Here is an 11484-nt window from a genome sequence, read left to right as displayed (position 1 = left end):
TTAACCTGACAGGATCCAGCCCTTGGACCCTTGGGGGTGTAACAGCTGAAGGACCCCAGCCGGTGAGCCCTGGCTTGGCTAACTCTGCAAAGTCCATCCGACTCAAATTCCCCTTCCAGTGGTCCCTGTGGAATCCCCTGGCTGCTTGCCTTCCCCACATCCTGTCCAGCCCCAGAAGTAGATTTTCCTTCGTTTTCTTTTTGAAGGTGCAAACACAGGGAGTCCAAGTGAGCAGACCTAGAGCTATCCCTGAGCAGTGTGGCTTGTCTGGGATGTCAGGGCTGATGTGTGGGTGGTGCCCCCTGTGTTGGGTGACTGGTTGGTGTTGCTCACTTCATTTCTAGACCCCGACAAAGATGTGACTTGTACTACTACACTGACAACGTAACGAAGCATTGATGTGCATGGGGGCTGGGAGAGGAAGGTGGGCAGAAAGGGCAGGTGCTGGCTAATGGGATGCCACATCACATTATCATCCTGCAGAAACCATGCCCCCTGCAGAGGATAACAAGGGCTGGAGGTAATGAGTGCCAAACAGGCCTGAGGAACGCCCCCTGCCCTGCTGTGCAGACTGGACTCCCACCCTGGGGCTTGCTGCTCCATTCCCAGCTGGACTGGGTTGCAGGGAGCTGTGGGACTGATCAGACGCAGGAAGCATTAGAAATCCAGCACCAGCTGTCTCCTGGAGGCTGAAAATCCCCTGGGACTGGCTACCTCCTCCTTTCTCGTTCGTGCCATGCCTAAGGTTATGAGGATGTTGGTTAGAGGACTGGGGATGGCCACCCAGTTGGAAGAAACCTGTCTAATGCCCTTACCCACCGCCACAGGGAGATCAGTAGCTGGCCAGCCTATGCTCCTTTGAAATGCCTGTGGATACGTGCTGCATAGACAGAGGGTAGTGCAGAGAGAGAGGCTCCTTTCTAGCGTGGTTTAGAGCTCCCCCCGCTGTGGAAGGCAGACTGCTCCGGAGGACACCGGGTGGGGGCCAGGCCTAGTTCTCTCCCTTCCAGTTCTGGAGCAGAATGCCTGCCCCCTCTACCTGCCGTAAAGCAGGCCATGCCAGGGCTCCCGGCACTTCAGAGGATGCTTCTCATCCCCTCTGTGGGGCCCAGCTCTCCAGGTCCTGTGGAGGGACTGGGGCCACAAGGGAGTGGGCGATGGGCCTATGCGTGTTAATCAACCGGGGGTAGTCTTGGTGGACTGTGCCCTGAGGTCAAGGATGGACTCTTCCCCAGGGACTGACCGCCTTGGGGACCAGCTGAGCCTGGAAACAACTGTGCCCAGGGACTGACTGCTGACTGTGCCCTGGGGGTCCGACGATGCCCAGGAATCAGCTATATCCAGTCACTAACTGTGTCCATGGAATGACTATGCCCAGGAACCTGTTCTCAGACACTCACTGTGTCTGGGGCTCATCTGCACCTAGGACTGACTTTGCCCACTGTCACTATACCTGAGAACCAACTGGACCCAGACTCTACCTGTGCCCAAGGATGGATTATGCCCAGAGAGTGTCTGTGTGCCAGGAGACAGACTGTACACAGGACCAACTTTGCTTAAACACTGTTTCCAGGGACCAACTGTGTCCCGGGACTAGCATTTTCCAACAATCGACTATGTTCAAGGACAGCTGTACCTGGCAAACAGCTGAACCCAGGCACTGGCCCTGCGGAGGGCTGGATGAGGCCCAAGGATAGATTCTATCCAGGGACCCGAGGCCTGCCGTGCCCAGGGACCAGCTGTGTCAGGAAACAAGCTGTGCCCAGGGACTTTGGATAGGGGGAAGTTGGGGACAGACTCTCCCATGTGGACATAGAGTTGTGTGCCTGGCATACAGGCTGCCCAGCTGCGTGCCACATGCCTGGTGTGAGTGCCTCTGGCAGCAGCTCTTATTCTGGGACGGTGGGAGGAGGGCCCCTTGCCCTTTGTGCAGGTGCTCTCAGACTCCCTGCCCATTTTGGCACCTAGTGAATACGGAAGGAGAAAGAGCACACGGAGGGCTGGGCACCGAGGCTCACGCCTGTAATCCCAGCATTTTGGGAGGCTGAGATGCATGGATCACTTGAGGCCAGGAGTTTGAAACCAGCCTGGCCAACGTGGTGAAACCTCATCTCTACAAAAAATACAAAAATTAGTCAGGTGTGGTGGCACATGCCTGTAATCCCAGCTACTCAGGAGGCTGAGGCACAAGAATCGCTTTTATTTGGGAGATGGAGGTTGCAGTGTGCTGAGATTGCACCACTGCACTCCAGGGTGGGTGACAGAACAAGAATCTGTCTCAAAAAAAAAAAAAAAAAAAGAAGCACACAGAGCTATTGAGCACCTGTCCTGTCATGTGTCAGCACATGCCTGGTCCTTTCTTCCCCATATGTCATTTTATCCCCGGAACTACCCCATGAGGCAGCAGTTAGCATCTTCATTTACAGATGGAAAAACTGAGGTTCACAAAGGTGAAAGTTCTTTCCTGGTCTTTGTGACTCCAGAGCTCTTACCCGTAGCGAGGTCTGCCTATTTCCACACTGCACGTGGGTCTCCCTGAGTGGAGGGAGAGGCAGGGGCCTCCCAGCATCTTACAGAAGAGGAAGCTGAGGAAGGACCAGATCCCAGGCATCTGGTCTGCAATTGGCACGCTAAACCTGTTCATGCCAGTGGCCTTGACTTCTCAGGGAGAAGGGCACTTGGCAGGCCTGGTAGGAAGGGCTTCCTGGAGGCTGCATTCCTGGTTGCTGTCTTGGAGGCAGGAAGGCCAGGGTGTGGAGGCCGTCTGTCCCATCACAAGCCCCCTTTCATGATGCTCAACAAGGCTCCTTCAGAGGCCAGACTCGGCTGTGCAAACACGCACATCTGGACTGTTGGCTGGAGCAGGGTGGCGGAACTCCCCCACAGCTGGCCAGCTGCTTCTGACCTTCTGGACAAAGGGAGCTTTGGCCCTGTGGGGGCTCCCGGGAACTTGGTGCTCTGGAGGGTATAGCCTCTACCCAGCCCTCCACGGGGGGCAGTCCTCTCTGGCTGCCGCCTGTCATTTTCATCATAACTGGAACTCTGCCTCTGACAGCATTTCCTGCTGAGGGCATGCCCTTTCCCTCCCTCGAGGGCCTGCACCCAGCCAGAACTGGGGAAAATAGAACAAAGGCTGCAGGCAGAAAGAAACTCAAGCTGCAGGCAAAGAAGCATCTGAGCAGCCATCCCAGTCTAATCCCCATCCTCCTGGAGCTTTTAATTTCATGGAGGAGAAAAACACAACTCAGATAATCGCACACATACACACACACAATTGTGAATAACAACAGACTTTTTATGTAGTGTCCTTCAGGTTTTAGGCACTGGCTTGGTGCTTTACATATTTTAACTAATTTTGTCCTTACAACAACCCTGTAATAGGGAGATACTATTATTATTCCCATTTTACAGACTAGGCAGTTGAGGCACAGAGGTTAGGTGACTTACTCAAGCTTCCACAGCTAGTAAGTGGCAGAGCTAGGATCTGAAATTAGGAGATATGCATTCTTTTTTTTTTGAGACAGAGTCTTGCTTTGTTGCCCAAGTTGTAGTGCAGTGGTGCGATCTCAGCTCACTGCAACCTTCGCCTCCTAGGTTCAAGCAATTCTGCCTCAGCCTCCCGAGTAGCTGGGATTACAGGCGTGCACTACCACACCCAGCCAATTTTTCTGTGTTTTTAGTAGAGTCGGGATTTCACCATGTTGGTCAGACTGGTCTCAGACTCCTGACCTCAAATGATCCGCCCACTTCGGCCTCCCGAAGTGCTGGGATTACAGGTATGAGCCACCACCCCCGGGCACAGAAACATGTATTTTTTTTTTTTTTTTTATGGAAAAGTAAGATTTTATTCAAATAGCAATAGAGGTAAGGCCTTTCTTTCTTTTTTCTTTTTTTTTGTTCCTCAATAGTTATTTTATTTTGTCTCTAAAACTTTTACAATTTTCTATTTTTTTTTTAATTAATTTATTATTATTATTATACTTTAAGTTCTAGGGTACATGTGCATAACGTGCAGGTTTGTTACATATGTATACTTGTGCCATGTTGCTGTGCTGCACCCATCAACTCGTCAGCACCCATCAACTTGTATTTGCAAACCACCGTGAGGACAGTCTCAGGAGGAGCTTGGATGGGGAGTAGGGAAGCTGCTGGGGAGGGCAATGGGATTCAAGGTCCGAGAAGATCACTCTGGCTTCTGGGTGGAGGGCAGATGGGGGTCCAGACTGCAGGCTGTCAGAAGAGAACTGGTGAGAGATGATGGAGATGCGGCCTGGATTAGGGCAGGGGCAGTGGGCATGGGGAGAAGAGGGCAGGTTTGGGAGAGATGTAGGGCCTAGAATGGTGGCACCTGGTGGCTGAGGGGGTGTGGGAGGAAGCCTTAAGGTGGGGTTGAGGACTCCACCCTGTGTTTGAGAACTGAGCCAACCAACTGTGTCTCAGGTGCTCTCTCCACCTGCCTGGCAAGCCCACCTTGACTCTCCTGCCTCCTGGGGGAAGAGGTGGCCTGGGGGGCATATGGGAGGATTTCCATGTCTGCTGAGCCCCGGCTTCCTGGAGCATCCGTCAGGGTTCAGGGAGAGTAGGTCAGTGGCAAACGGAGGAAGTCCCGAACTTGGCCTCACACACAGATTTAAATCCTGACGACTCTGATGGGCTGTGAGACATTAGGGGAGTCACGTATATCTCTGGACCTTAATTTCTTCTGAAATTTGGGAAACGATGCCTGCCTCACTGGGCCTACATACGACAATGAAATGGAAGTGGACCTTGAAGGTGAGGGTGGAGGAGCTCTTTGTTTTTGCTGTTCAATTGCATCATTTGAGGCTCCTTTCCTGCGTGGTGGGGGAGGTGGGCTGGTGGGAGGCTCAGGAGGCCTGGACGCCAGCCTCTAAAAAGTCACAGGATGGTGGACATCATCCCGTGATGGGCTTCGGTTTCCTGATCTGGGGTGTGAGCCCCCGATGGGAGGCAGAACAGCCAGGGTGGTCCTGCCAGGCCGGTGGAGAGAGTGCTACTGCAAGAGTTAGGCACTGAGACAGAGCTGGCCAGAAACAGCATCCCTCATTCATTCCAAGTTCACTCACTCCTTTAACAAACGTATCACTGAACACCTGCACAGTGTCAGGCCCTGTCCTAGGGGCTGCGATATGGTGATGAAACAAGGCCATTCAGGTTCTGGCTTTCTAAAGCTCATTGTACAGTGGGGGCAACAGATAGTAAAAAAATTAACAAGGAGGGTTGAAACAACAAAATCTTCTATGAAGACACAAAAGCCAAAATCCAAACCCCGGAGATGTAAAAGAGGGCGAGGGGGAGAAGGGCTCCTTCAGACAGGGCAGTCAGGGGCAGTCAGGGGAGGTCTCCCGAGGTGGTGACCGGTGAGCTGAGGCCTGGCTGATGAGAAGTTTAGGGGAAGAGCAGGCAAGCTCAGGTGGCCAGTGAGGAAGGAGGAGTGTGACAGGAAAGGCATGGAGAGGTGGGAGAGAAGCTGGGTCAGGTGATGCAGGAGAGAACTCGGTCATGCCAGGCTTTGCAGGCACTTCTAAGGAGTGTGAACTGTGTTCTGAGAGCAATGGGAAGCCCTTGAAAGGTTTGAAGCAGGGCGTGATGTAGTCTGATCCACTGTCTGGATGGCTCCGGCTGCTGTGCAGAGAATGGATTGAATGGTGGCAGGGACTGTGATGCTTGGCGACCTCTAACTGTAATGCCTGCCCTGGCCCTGCTGTGAGGATGCCCCACTCTGTCTGCTTAGGCCTTACTTGCCTTCCACACTCTCCCTAGCCCTCTTCTGGGCCAGTAGCTCCAGGTTGTGCCAGAGTCCCCAGAAAGCACCAAGAATCTAGAAGCAGAGGACTGACTGGCTGGCCTGGGGAAGGCTTGGCAACCCAAGCGCAGGTGCAGTGGGCATGGGTGTGGCTGCCCTGCCTGCTTCCACCCTCCGTGCAGGGCAGGTCCCCCACACCCACCCCCACCCCTCATGGGGCTTTTGAATTAAAAAGTCTTAACTTTTTCTTTTAAATGGCAGCTCTGTGTACTGTACATGGTAATTAATACATTAGCATTTATGCAAAATACCATCACAGCCGGGCTGGTATGTCAGCTGCCTTCCTGAGCTGCAAAAATGTGAGCGCCCCAAGGTACCTCAGACAGGCCCCCGCCCCTAGCAGACAGCTCCGTTTGACCTGCACCATTCACTAACCTGTCTCGGGGAGCCTGTCTACATGCACACGTCTGTGTGTGTTGGCCAAGGTAAATGCTGCTTCTTGTGAGTGTCTGTGGTATGCATATGTGTCCTTGTGTGTGGATGCACATGTGCTGCTTGTGTCTCTACAAGCAGATACAAGGATGCCCTTGTACACGACACACGTGCTGCTTGTATAGACACGAGTGTTGTCTACGAGGGCACCCTTGTGTCTGTGTGTGTGCCTGTTTTGGTCTGGGCATGAGTGCATATGAGTCTATGGTTTTATATGTGTACATCTCAGAATGTGTGTGTATATACATTTCTTTTCTTTTTCTTCCAGGTTGAAGCAATTCTCCTGCCTCAGTCTCCCCAATAGCTGGGATTACAAGCCCCTGCCACCAAGCCTGGCTAATTTTTTTATTTTTAGTAGAAACAGGGTTTCACCATATTGGCCAGGCTGGTCTCGAACTTCTGACCTCAAATGATCTGCCCACCTTCGCCTCCCAAAGTGTTGGGATTACAGGCATGAGCCACCACGCCTGCCCCGCCCGTGTATGTACATTTCTGTGTGCCTGTTGTGCTTGTCTGCTGGTCTATGTATTTGTGACTGGGTGTGTCTGTGTGTTTCTGTGCATCCATGTGGGCTGTGCATACGTGTACATATGTGCATGAATATGGACGTTCATGTTCGTATGTGTATATCAGTGGCTGCTCACAAGTGAATGCCTCTGTGTGGGTCATTAGGCATGTCTATGGAATCTGCTATTTGTGTCTGTGCATCTGTGTGTCAGTATAACTATGTGTGTGTCTCTGCGCATTCCTATGCATATCTCAATTTGTGTGTGTGTGTGCATGTGAAATGCTTGCTAGCGTGATTGTGAAATGAAGTTGTAGTACAGTGGAAAGAACAACTCACTGGAGACAATGACATGCATATTCTCTGGACCCTGGGCACCCTGCCGCTGAGGGGCTCACAGGGCAGTGGGAGAGATGAGCCCATCAGTGGGCAGTGAGCACCCAGGTTACTGGGTGATGGCAGAGGCCAGCCTAGGGTGCTCCTCGGAACCTCAGTTGCTTGAGTAGGAGTCGGGGTGAGGTGGGATTGGGGAGAGTCTCTTAGGCAGCGGCTGTTGAGTGGGATCCTGGAGCTTGACTAGGAGTTAGCCAGATGAGAAGTGAAGTCTGAGGAGCACGGATGTGGCACTGTAACAGCACCTGACCTGTTCAGAGAGGCTGGAGACCAGGAGCTCACTGTCAGGAGTCGGGATAGCTGGACTGGACCACCCAGGGCGCGTATCCTGAGGGAAGCGGGACTCACGGGAGGCCTTCAAGAAGGACAGGGTCATGGTCAGGGTAGAAACATCACTTTGCTTTCACAATGAGGAAGGACTCAGAGGGATATGCCAGGAGACAGAGATTGGAGCCACGGTAGCAGGGGGAAAGGAAAGGGGATGGAAGCAGAGGGTATTCCTGAGGCAAAATAAATAGTGTGCAGAGATTGATTAGACAACAAAGTGAGGGGAGGAAGAGGGAGGAGCAGGAGTTGGGGGACATCCAGTTTGTGGCTGCAGAGATAGGATGGTTGACGAGGATGTTCACGGAGACTGAACACAGATCAGGGAAGGGAAGAGTTTTCTTTGGAGGGAGGGTGATGAGTTTTAGACATCTTGAGTTTCAGATACCAATGAAATGTAATTTGTTCATTCATTCTTCACTCACTCATACATATACCATGTTATCAGGCATTTGAGAAACCAAGATGAACGAGACAGAGAGACGGTGGAGTTTAGAAAGAATTACAAAGGCTCCAGGAGGTGGGACCACTGTAGGAGAAGGGAGAGAGCAGAGACCTGTCATGCAGAGGCCTGTGGGTGGGGTAAATAGGTTAACCTTTTAGGGAAGACAGTGGGAAGGCATGGAAGGATTGTGCAAGTGTGGGGGCTGCCATGTCAGCTGTGTGCTTTAGAAAACCTTTCCTCTTCTTGCCCATGTCCATTGTCAAGGAGTCCCTGGTTTTCCAATCTGTAAAATGGAGCTGATGATCTGGGCCGTTGCTACACAGTTGCACAATTGTGAAGTAGATTAATGCTGGGTCCTGGTAATGTGTCCCTGCCCTCAAGGAGATTACAGTCCAGGGTAGAAGCAAGCACAGAAACAGACACTACAATGTGGTAGATGCTGTGATGTGGCCAGCACATAGCAGGTGCTCAATAAATATTTGTTAAATAAATAATTGATTGAATGGATAACAGCACAAGGATCTGTAGGAGCTGAAGGAGGCCTCTCACTCACCAAAGGGTAGAGGTATTAAAAAAGACTTCCTCAGTGAGGTGCTGCATAAGCTGGGTCCTAAAGGATGAGTAGGAATTAGTCAGGGGAAGAGGGGAGGGAGCAGCACAAAGGTTGGAGGTGGTGGAGGTGCGATAGGACATCATTTCATGTGGCTGGAGCAGGAGTGGAGGGGTGCAGTGGGATATGACAGAGGCCATATCACAAAAGATCTTGAGTGCCAAGCCAAGGAGCTTAAGTCCCCCATGCCCCCAATAAAGAACGCGGAGCCACTGAAGGCTTTTAAACAGAGGAGTGGCTGGTTAGTTTTGTGTTTTCTAGAAAGCACTCTGGCCTCCTAGCAGGGAGGTCGGTGAAGTCTTTTGTGGCTTAGTTGGGGTAATGATCATGCTGCCGTACATCTTGGATTTATCTTAAGGGATAGGGCACCAAACTTTTTCTTCTTCTTCTTCTTCTTTTTTTTTTTTTTTTAAATTTATTTGTGATGGGGTCCTGCTCTGTTGCCCAAGCTGGAATGCAGTAGTGCAATCAGCTCACAGCAGTCTTGAACTCCTGGGCTCAGGGGATCCTCTGACCTTGTCCTCTGGAGTAGCTGGGACTACAGGTGCACATTGCCCCCACCGACGCCCCCAAACCCAGCAAATTTTTGTATTTTTTTTTTTTTTTTTTGGTAGAGACTAGGTCTTGCTATGTTGCCCAGACTGGTCTTGAACTCCTGGCCACAAGTGATTCTCCTGCCTCAGCCTCCCAAAGTGTTGGGATTACAGGCACGAGCCACTTTTTAAAACTGTTTTAAAACATAGATTGAAGCATCCATAGACCAGGCAGTGGGAACCCTGGCTTCTACACCTTACCCTGCTGTTCCCTGGCTCTGTGACCTTGGTTGGCCACTTAGCTTCTCAGGGCTTTAGGTGGACCTTGGGTGAGGAGACACAGTTAGAAAAGGGAAGGACGTTGGGAAGGGCTTTGTGTTGCTTCCTGGGATATAGGGTCCCCTCAGGGCACAGGAGGCACGCCTGCTGCGGTGGGGGGCAGCTGCCTTCCTTTTTCCTTCTCCTTGACAGGAAGAGGAGGAGGAGGGTGAGGACAAGGATGAGCTCATGTATTTTCATGCTGTGGCCTCCACACTCAGCCCCTTAGTCCCAGCTCACAGAGGCTGGGAGGCTGCTCTGGGTGGGCCGACCCCTCCCGCAAGCAGGCACTCTGCTATTGTTCAAAATGGAATTGGTCCCAGGAAGCTTGGAGCTTGTGAAAACCGCTATGAATTTTGCAAAACAGCTCTGAGGCGGTAAAGCATGTCAGAAAAATCAAATGCGGAAATCCCTATTTAGAAACCCCACTCTGGACAGGCATGGTGCGCCCGGAGGAAGGACTGGGTAGGGGAGGGGTGTGGCCTAGATGCCCCTTCCTTGTAGCCTGGGAGGGTGCCCAGCACAGCTAGGAGGGGAGACCTCTTGGCCCCAGCTTCTTTCCAGCTTACCTGGTTTCCTACATTTGAGCCCCTCGCAAAGCACCCCCAACCTTTTCCAATGCACCTATACTTTTTTTCTTTTGAAAGCAGCTTTATCATTTTGTAAAAAAGGATACATATGCTCATTGCAAAAAATTCAGACAATATGGAAAAGTTCAAAGAAAAATGTAAAAACCACCTCAGATTTCACCAGCCAGAGATAACCACATAACATTTTGGTGAACGTCCTTCCAGACTTCTCTCCTTGCATAAATATACACAAATAGATTTCACGTATGCAGTTCCACCCCGAGTGAAATCAGACGACACATGCTGTTCTGTCACCTGTTTTTTTCCTCCCCACTCAGCAATATGTCATGGACATCCTTCATGTCAATTCATATAGATCCACCTCACGGTTTTAATGCCTGTATTATGTGTATGGATATACCAGTATCTGGATATACTTTAGTTTACTTACTTAGTCCCCAGCTGATGGAGATATATGTTTTTCCAATTGTCTTGGTCTTATGAACATCCCTGCAATGAACATCTGGGTGCATATATCTTTGTGTGTTTCGTTGATTCATTCATGCTACAGATGTTTTTTGAGTGTGTTCTATGTACCAGCCCAATGCCAGGTATGTATGAAATGTACCAGCCCAATGCCAGGCTTAGAAATCATGAATAAAACAGACATGGTCAGCTCTGTTGGAGTTTATGATATAGTGGGGAGACAGGGTGTCTGGCTCCTGCCATCAGGGAAGACAGTAGTTTTTTGCAATGAGCATATGTATTAAGCAGTTATACAGATAATTATCCAATTAGCAGTTGATCTGTAGTATGAAGGAAAAGTACACATAGTACAAAGGAAACGTACAGGCTATGAGAGAATGAAACAAGAGAAGGTAACCTGGGCTTGGGAGTCAGGGAGGGCTTCTCTGAGGAGGTGACATTCAGCTTGAAAGATGAGTGGGTAAAAGGCAGAGTCAGGATGAAGAGGAAAGCACTGGTGAGCATGGGAGGGAAACAGCAAGAGGGTTTCACTCAGAGGGAACAGTATTTTTAATTATTATCACACAGGAAATTCCTAAAAATGAAATTGCTGGGTCAGAGGGTAAGCAGACTTTGCATTTTGTCACATATTGTAAATGACTTCCCACCGAGGTTTTACAAATGTTCCATCCCGTAAAGGGTACGCCACGAGGCTGTTGTGAAGGTTCAGTAAGAGAGCGAGCGTGGAGGGTTAAGCACAGCACTCTCACATAGGCAGTAAGCTGACCACTGCTGTTGCCATTATTATTATAATGATCTTTGCCAATCTAATCGGTGAAAAATGATATTTCATCTTTGTTTTTAACCAATGTGTCTTTCTTTCGACTCCACAGGAAATTGAGCCCTTGAGGGGGAAATGAACCATCTTTCTTTCTTAAGCCACCTTTGTCAGGAACCTTCCTGTGCCCCTTGGGGAGGCAGGAAATGTCCAGGATCCCTGGCCTGCAGTCCCATCCTCACAGCAAAGCCCCTGGGACTTAGAAATGACTCCAAGTCCCACGCGGCT

General features: G+C 50.7%; 1 long non-coding RNA gene across 2 annotated transcripts in view; it reads left to right on the top strand.

The window, feature by feature from the left end:
* The window catches only part of LOC123569198 (uncharacterized), a 73806-nt gene that overhangs the window by 37246 nt on the left and 25076 nt on the right, over positions 1-11484 (top strand). The window contains exon 1 of one of the 2 annotated variants that reach the window (XR_012422334.1): positions 6565-6736. The exons of the other annotated variant lie outside the window; for it this stretch is intronic. This is a non-coding gene — a long non-coding RNA (uncharacterized lncRNA). Of the gene's footprint in view, positions 1-6564; positions 6737-11484 lie in introns of those variants that run through there. 2 annotated transcript variants of the gene reach the window in all.

The sequence above is a fragment of the Macaca fascicularis genome, chromosome 1, assembly GCF_037993035.2.
Source record: "Macaca fascicularis isolate 582-1 chromosome 1, T2T-MFA8v1.1".
NCBI lineage: Eukaryota > Metazoa > Chordata > Mammalia > Primates > Cercopithecidae > Macaca > Macaca fascicularis.
This window is presented reverse-complemented; position numbering and strand designations above follow the sequence as displayed.